The sequence below is a fragment of the Dermacentor silvarum genome, chromosome 11 (genome assembly GCF_013339745.2).
Source record: "Dermacentor silvarum isolate Dsil-2018 chromosome 11, BIME_Dsil_1.4, whole genome shotgun sequence".
NCBI lineage: Eukaryota > Metazoa > Arthropoda > Arachnida > Ixodida > Ixodidae > Dermacentor > Dermacentor silvarum.
This window is the reverse complement of record NC_051164.1, coordinates 88,197,093-88,203,599: the sequence shown is the minus strand read 5'-3', so window position 1 is coordinate 88,203,599 and position 6,507 is coordinate 88,197,093. Positions and strand designations below refer to the sequence as shown.

At 44.0% G+C, this 6,507-nt stretch overlaps 1 non-coding gene across 1 annotated transcript; it reads left to right on the top strand.

Annotated features, from left to right (window-relative positions):
• Nucleotides 1-4,222: 4,222 nt before the first annotated feature.
• On the top strand, nucleotides 4,223-4,294 carry Trnat-cgu (transfer RNA threonine (anticodon CGU)). Its single transcript has one exon. It is a non-coding gene; the product is annotated as a tRNA-Thr (tRNA).
• Nucleotides 4,295-6,507: the final 2,213 nt, after the last annotated feature.

Genomic DNA, 6,507 nt, shown 5'->3' with positions numbered 1-6,507 from the left:
CTCTCTTTCACCCCGTGTAAGGTAGCCAGCAGGGAGCCACTATAGTTAATGTTCCTGAATTTTTTTTCTTCGCTATTTTTCTCTCTTTCCCAAAAGAATTCCTCATAACATGACCTAGAGACTTATGCTTTGGGAAGTAGCTACTCTATTAATGCTCATTACCAATACAGGCCTATGAAAAGGCAATTTTAAGTACTTTTATTCAGATCTCGCCACTAAAATATGCTTTATATGCCTAAATAAATGCAAGAATGAAAGAAAAAAAACATCGCATATCCATGAAGTGAATGATGATGAGTGGGCGAAGCACCAGCTGGGGGATCATTCGGGCAAAACACCGGAAGCGTTCTCCGGAAGCCGGAAGCTGACTTCTGGTTCCGCCTTCCGGAACCGGAAACGGAACCGGAAGTGGAACTGGAAGCGGAGCCGGAAGCCAGCTTCCGGAAGACGGAGTGTGGCATACATATACTATACATACATATATAGACATATATATATATATATATATATACATATATACTGTACATGTGTATATATACTGTATATACAGCGCTTATATAGCCCTTGGCGCCGCAGCGGGAGGCGCACAGCTGCGCCTGGTAAGCTGCTCTAGCGTGGCTACGACGGCGCGACGAGGGACAAGGCTCGACCCTCAGGAGCTTCGCCCCTGAAAACTGCGTACGTGATTCTCCAGCGTGAAGGACATTGCTGTTGGGACGACATATTATTCCTGCTGCTGTGAAGCAAATTTGCAAGAGCAGCGATGTGGCGCAGGTATTAACAGGCGGTTGGTTTAGAAGCATTGCGCGCCAACGAAAAAGGAACCACAAGAGCCAGGTGCGAATTTCTTTCTCTTGAAAGTTAGCCGGCACAAAGAGGCACAGGCTATCCCAAGCGCTGCTCGCGGTGACATAATAAGAGGCAGCAGCCGGAATTTCCTACAACCCACCCACACTCACTTAATATACCAAGATAGGCGCGCACATTCGCTGCGTCTTGGGTACTGCCGCAGGTGCTGTTGGCAGCGGGCGCATTTATTCTCGCACCGCTCCCTTTCCCGCCGGAAAATGGATTTTTAACGTGCCATCCAGAGTCGAGCAAACGAGTAGGCCGTGCACCATGGAGCGGTTTTCGCGCTTCGTTAGGCTTAGCAGGTGGGGCGTTAAGCATAACGAAACCTGTCTCCACGCTCCACCGCCGTGTGGTGCATTATGCTTCGATTTACGCATCGCTAAATCGGTGCAACACTGCGAGAGCTGAACTTCGTTCGGGCCTGTCAGATAGGGCCCCATGACGTCACGCGCAGTGATGTTTCGTGAGCTGCAAATCTCCGGCCGTGTACATATTCTGCTTTTGCGTACAGATTTACTTTGCGAAAGCGTAACCACTGTTTCCAGAATCGTCGTCTCTAAAGAACAGCTAGCAGACGACGCTACAACAGACGATAAACGACAGTGAAATGCTCCGACAATTATTGTACACGGAACAGTAACAAAATTTGTAGTAACATCGCCCTCTGCACTATAGGCGGTGTATAATTTGCCCTGAGAGGCACTCAGTCACCACGTAAGTAAACGTCGTAGTTTGGACAATGCTACCCCATTTTGTCGAAGTAGAAACCGATAATTCGCTCACGTCTTGTGTTTTCTGCTTGCAAGCCCGGCCTTATTCAATAGATCGTTCCTTCTTGCTTAGAGACGCGTTGTCAAAGGAAGACGGCTACACGAGTTTCATTGGAGGTAAATCCGTCGATGACCTCGTTACTGTGCCAGGTGCAGTTCGTCGATTGGTTGCCTTTAACAGCTGCATCAAACCAACTACATTGCTGTCGATTCTGTCACGAACGAGTCTGCCGTTAACGGGTAAAATAATGTAGCACTTGTAGAATGCCACAGAAACAAAAGCACAGACTATGGTATTCATAAATTTAACCAATCTCTCGTTGCAGTTTAACGTCGCTACTTGATTCACTGCACGCGAGTGTAGTTACCACAAGATAGAACATACGTCCGCGCTTGTGGCTAGCCGTTATTGAATTAGTTCGGGTCGTTGATCAGACAGTGTGTCCTGCGTTTGTTCCTGCTTTGTTCTTCTGCAGTCACATTACATTAAGCCTCTGTCTCTCTCCCTCTCTAACAATACTTTCAGAGGCAGCTTGCTGCCTCCCCACCCCATTTTTCTTTTTTTTCGAGGGGCTGAGGCACTGATGCTTCGCCCAGCTTTGACGACTAATGACGCCTTAATGGTTTTCTATGGAAACATGAAAACGAGAACCGCTTTTTGGGAAGCTGCACAAACCGCACGGCCTTCTGAAAGAAATATCATCATACAGTGCTGAAATAACCCCAACTTTGTCGTACCCTAAGAAGGCCGCTAACGCAACAGCAAGGCCTATGTGGTTACGCGTGTTTCTCTTTTTTTTTTTCATTCCACCGCTTTACTTTTTTTTTCTTTTACTTCGTTTTGTGCGCCACCCAAACGTCTTTTGTAATCGTTTCCGCGAATGGCCTAACTACACAATGACTCGTTGTCTTTTCGGGCTTGCTCCAAGGCACCCCTTCTACAGAAATGATGCTGTTATAGTTCGTTTCTTGTGTTAGGCGCTGGGGTTTTCCCCGTATACTCTTGCGAGATTGGAACGCAGTGCGCCGACCATGCTTCGCTTGAAGCGCGGTGAGTTGGGAAGCCGCTTTGCATATATGCCGCAACAATGTCGCTAATGGATCCAGGCATGGTGTTACAACACTCTTGAAACCATTAGCATCGTGTTGCAATCAGGTTCGCTGTAGTGCTAGCTCTATTACTCCAGTGCGTGCCTATGTTGGAAATGAAAGGCGAGGCTTTGTTTAGGAACTCTGTCTTACGAAACTTTACCAATGAGAGCCAGAAGATGAATGCGCTGCGGTGAAGGTTTACTGAACGTCGTTAACAATTTTGAAGGCTGCGCGTTCTTCAGTGAACCCTGATCACTGTTGTGTTGAAGACCTATATAGGTTGTCCTAGCTATAGTGTTAGCCAAACTATCTAAAAAAAATTTAAAAAATTAAGTAACATTATCCAATATTCGATTTTAATACACACGCTGTTTGGTCGTCAGACTTCTGAGGACCGTACTTCATGGGTCTTATAACAAATCCTGGATTTTGTACATTTTATATTTCAATGTCCTCGTCGTTGCCTGCTCCTAACGTTACCACAGCAGTGGTGGCTTTGGCTGTATAATAATGTGTCGTCAACGGCCTGGTTTCATCACACACATGCTGATACCTCACCCGTGACTCTCGTTGACCAAATGATCGCTTTGCTGCGAAACGCTAGTTCTTACGTTTTGCATCATCGTTGTTCCTTGGTATCCTGCCGCCACGGACCGCACTGCCATAGATCGTTCCACGTCTGCAACGAAGAAAACAAACCATTCATGAGGAAGAAAAAGACCACAAGCAGTAGCATCGATAGTGTTCTCTTCTAAACAAAAGCAGTAATATATATATATATATATATATATATATATATATATATATATATACCTGCGGCGTATTGTTTTTTTATCCATATTCATTTCCATTAATTCATCATCCCTGTGCTTCACTTAGTCAGTACAAGTAATTATATATCATAACAAGCCAACAAACAATGACACCAAGGACAACACAGGGGAAACTACTTGCACACACTAATTGAATTAAATAAATGCTAAATTAATGGAAATGAAAACGGATGAAAAAACAACTGTCCGCAGGTGGGGAACGAACCCACGTCTTCGCATTACGCGTGCGATGCTCTCACCATTGAGATACCGCGGAACCGTTTTCCCATCCGCTTTCTGGGGTATTTATGTTTTACAACTAGAACTCTGGGACTGTTAGCCAGCGCCACCACTCACAAGCCTAGGGGCGGATGTGGAACATCCTTTCTGCCGCAGGCGTCACGAGCACGTGATCTTTTTTGGGTGATGGGAACTGGTCAATAAACCCACATATGCTCCCTGAAGGCATCAATGTTGCCGGATTCGAGCCCTCGTTATGCAATGAACGAGAAGAAAGGGAACCGAGGGGCCCGATTTTTATTAATCATATCATAAGAAGCCAACAAACATTGACTTGATGATGATAAATTAATGGAAATGAAAACGAATGAAAAACGGATGAAAAACGGCTGGCTAACACTCCCAGAGTTCTAGTTGTAAAACATAAATACCCCAGAAAGCGGATGGGAAAACGGTTCCGCGGTAGCTCAATGGTGAGAGCATCGCACGCGTAATGCGAAGACGTGGGTTCGTTCCCCACCTGCGGACAGTTGTTTTTTCATCCGTTTTCATTTCCATTAATTTATCATTTCTTTAATTCAATTAGTGTGTGCAAGTAATTTCCCCTATGTTGTTCTTGGTGTCAATGTTTGTTGGCTTCTTATGATATGATTAATAAAAATCGGGCCCCTCGGTTCCCTTTCTTCTCGTTCATATATATATATATATATATATATATATATATATATATATATATATATATATAATTTCTCGTCTTATACATTTCTTTTTGTGGTCGCCTCAGCGGTTCAAGGCTTCACCGTCTAACTGGATCCTGTCGCGTTCATCAGTCTGTCCTGTTCACCACTCTGTCGTGTTTGTCAGCCCACCGTGAATCTTTCTGTTTCCAAGAGAGGAAGACTGCTATACCGCGCGAGCATCCATTGTATCAATCACTGTCACATATCATTTTCCTGGCGGAGATGGACGACACTCTCCGATTAAAGGGGAATTCCCCTGTCGGGTTCGCTGCCACTATTCCTGTCTGAAAGCCTCAGCGTGTTCCCCAATTGCTTTATATATGCCGACGTCATTGTGGATACCCCGCCAGCTCATTCATTTGTTTCTCGTGTTTCTTTTATTTTCTACTAAATTAGACCACCTTGACACACGCGCATCTTTTTTTCCAGATGTATTTCCTTTTTTTATTATTTCATAACACGCATTTTTGTGAATACCATTTTCTTTTATCTGTGTTCGCCCATTTATACAGGGTGTTTCAGCGAACACTTTCCAAAATTCTTCAAGGTTGCCTGTGGCAGATAGCAGAATTCTAGTGCATGAGCTGGTCTACTCGAAGAGGTGGACATTACTTGCACAAGAAATTGAAATGCATAATCGAATAATTAACAGAAATTCACTAATTAAATTTTAAACTAATTACCTGATGGCCCATATTGCAATTTAGAAATTGTAGCTGTGGAGTTGGCAAGGCGGATCCACTTGGAACGAATTCTCGCGATGACACCAGTTTCGAGATATTAATTCCCGAACTTTGCGGAGAAATGCATTGACGTTCCAGTTAGTTTCTTAACAAAGTGTCGTTTATGCATTCAAGCACAAAATTAACTGGAACGCCAAAGCATTTTTCCGCAAAGTTCGGGAATTAATATCTCGAAACTGGTTTCATTGTCAGAGTTCATTCCAAGTGGATCCGCCTTGCATACTCCACGGCTACAATTTGTTAATTGCAATATTTGTCATCAGGTAATTAGTTAAAAACTTAATTAGTGAATTTTTGTTGATCAGTCGATTATGCATTTCAATTTTTTGTGCAAATAGTGTCAGCCTCTTCGAGTAGACCAGCTCAATAACTAGAATTGGGATATCTGCCACAGGAAACCTTAAATAAATTTTGAAAGTGTTCGCTAAAACACCCTGTATAAGGCAATGCGAAATTAAAATTAGTTTTCTGTAGAAGCCGGACGTTGTTGATAGTCACTTCTTGCGTCGTGCTGTTTTTTTTTAGGTCCCGTATATGGTCATTCTAAATAACTGAGTTTTCAGAGTATTGAAGCACTGTTGTTCCCGAATGTTGTTTTTCTCGCGTGAAAGCTCAAAAACAACACTTAAGTTTGTCGAGTCGCTTTTTAAGCCTTCGACGGCTACGCTCCTTTATATCATGTGTTCCTAATTTCGGAAGGTAAAACGCGCCTGTCCTTCCAGCAACTATATCAAGAAGTTCACGGGGTAATAGCACATGGCGAGAGAGAGAGAGAGAACCAAGGAAAGGGAAGGAGGTCAACATCCGGTTTGCTACCCTGCAATGGGAAAAGGGGATTTAAGGACGAAAAGAAAGAAAGAAGAAAAGATAGAGAGAACACTAGCCGTACGTACTTTTGAAGGTACGCACCAATCTGTGAACGGTCACAGAAACCTGCCGACTTCAAGTACTGTTGCAACGCCCTCAATATTTCTGCGCCAATATTTCTGCGCCAACAGTCATGGTTCAAGTGTCTTGGCCGTCCGGAGAGGGCACGTGGCAACAGTACTTGATGCGTAACTAGACATGGTGTAAGAGAAGATACCCTCAACGCTCCTTATACGGGAGCAGCAAATCACATTGCGACACTATTTGCTGCCCGAGTACAGGCAGACTTAACAGGTGAGACCCAGAATTGTTTTAAGGAACGGCCTAGCATATCACATGAGTTTGAAACGAACACTGATTCCTAATTACGAGGGTACTTGGGCTCCTTTGC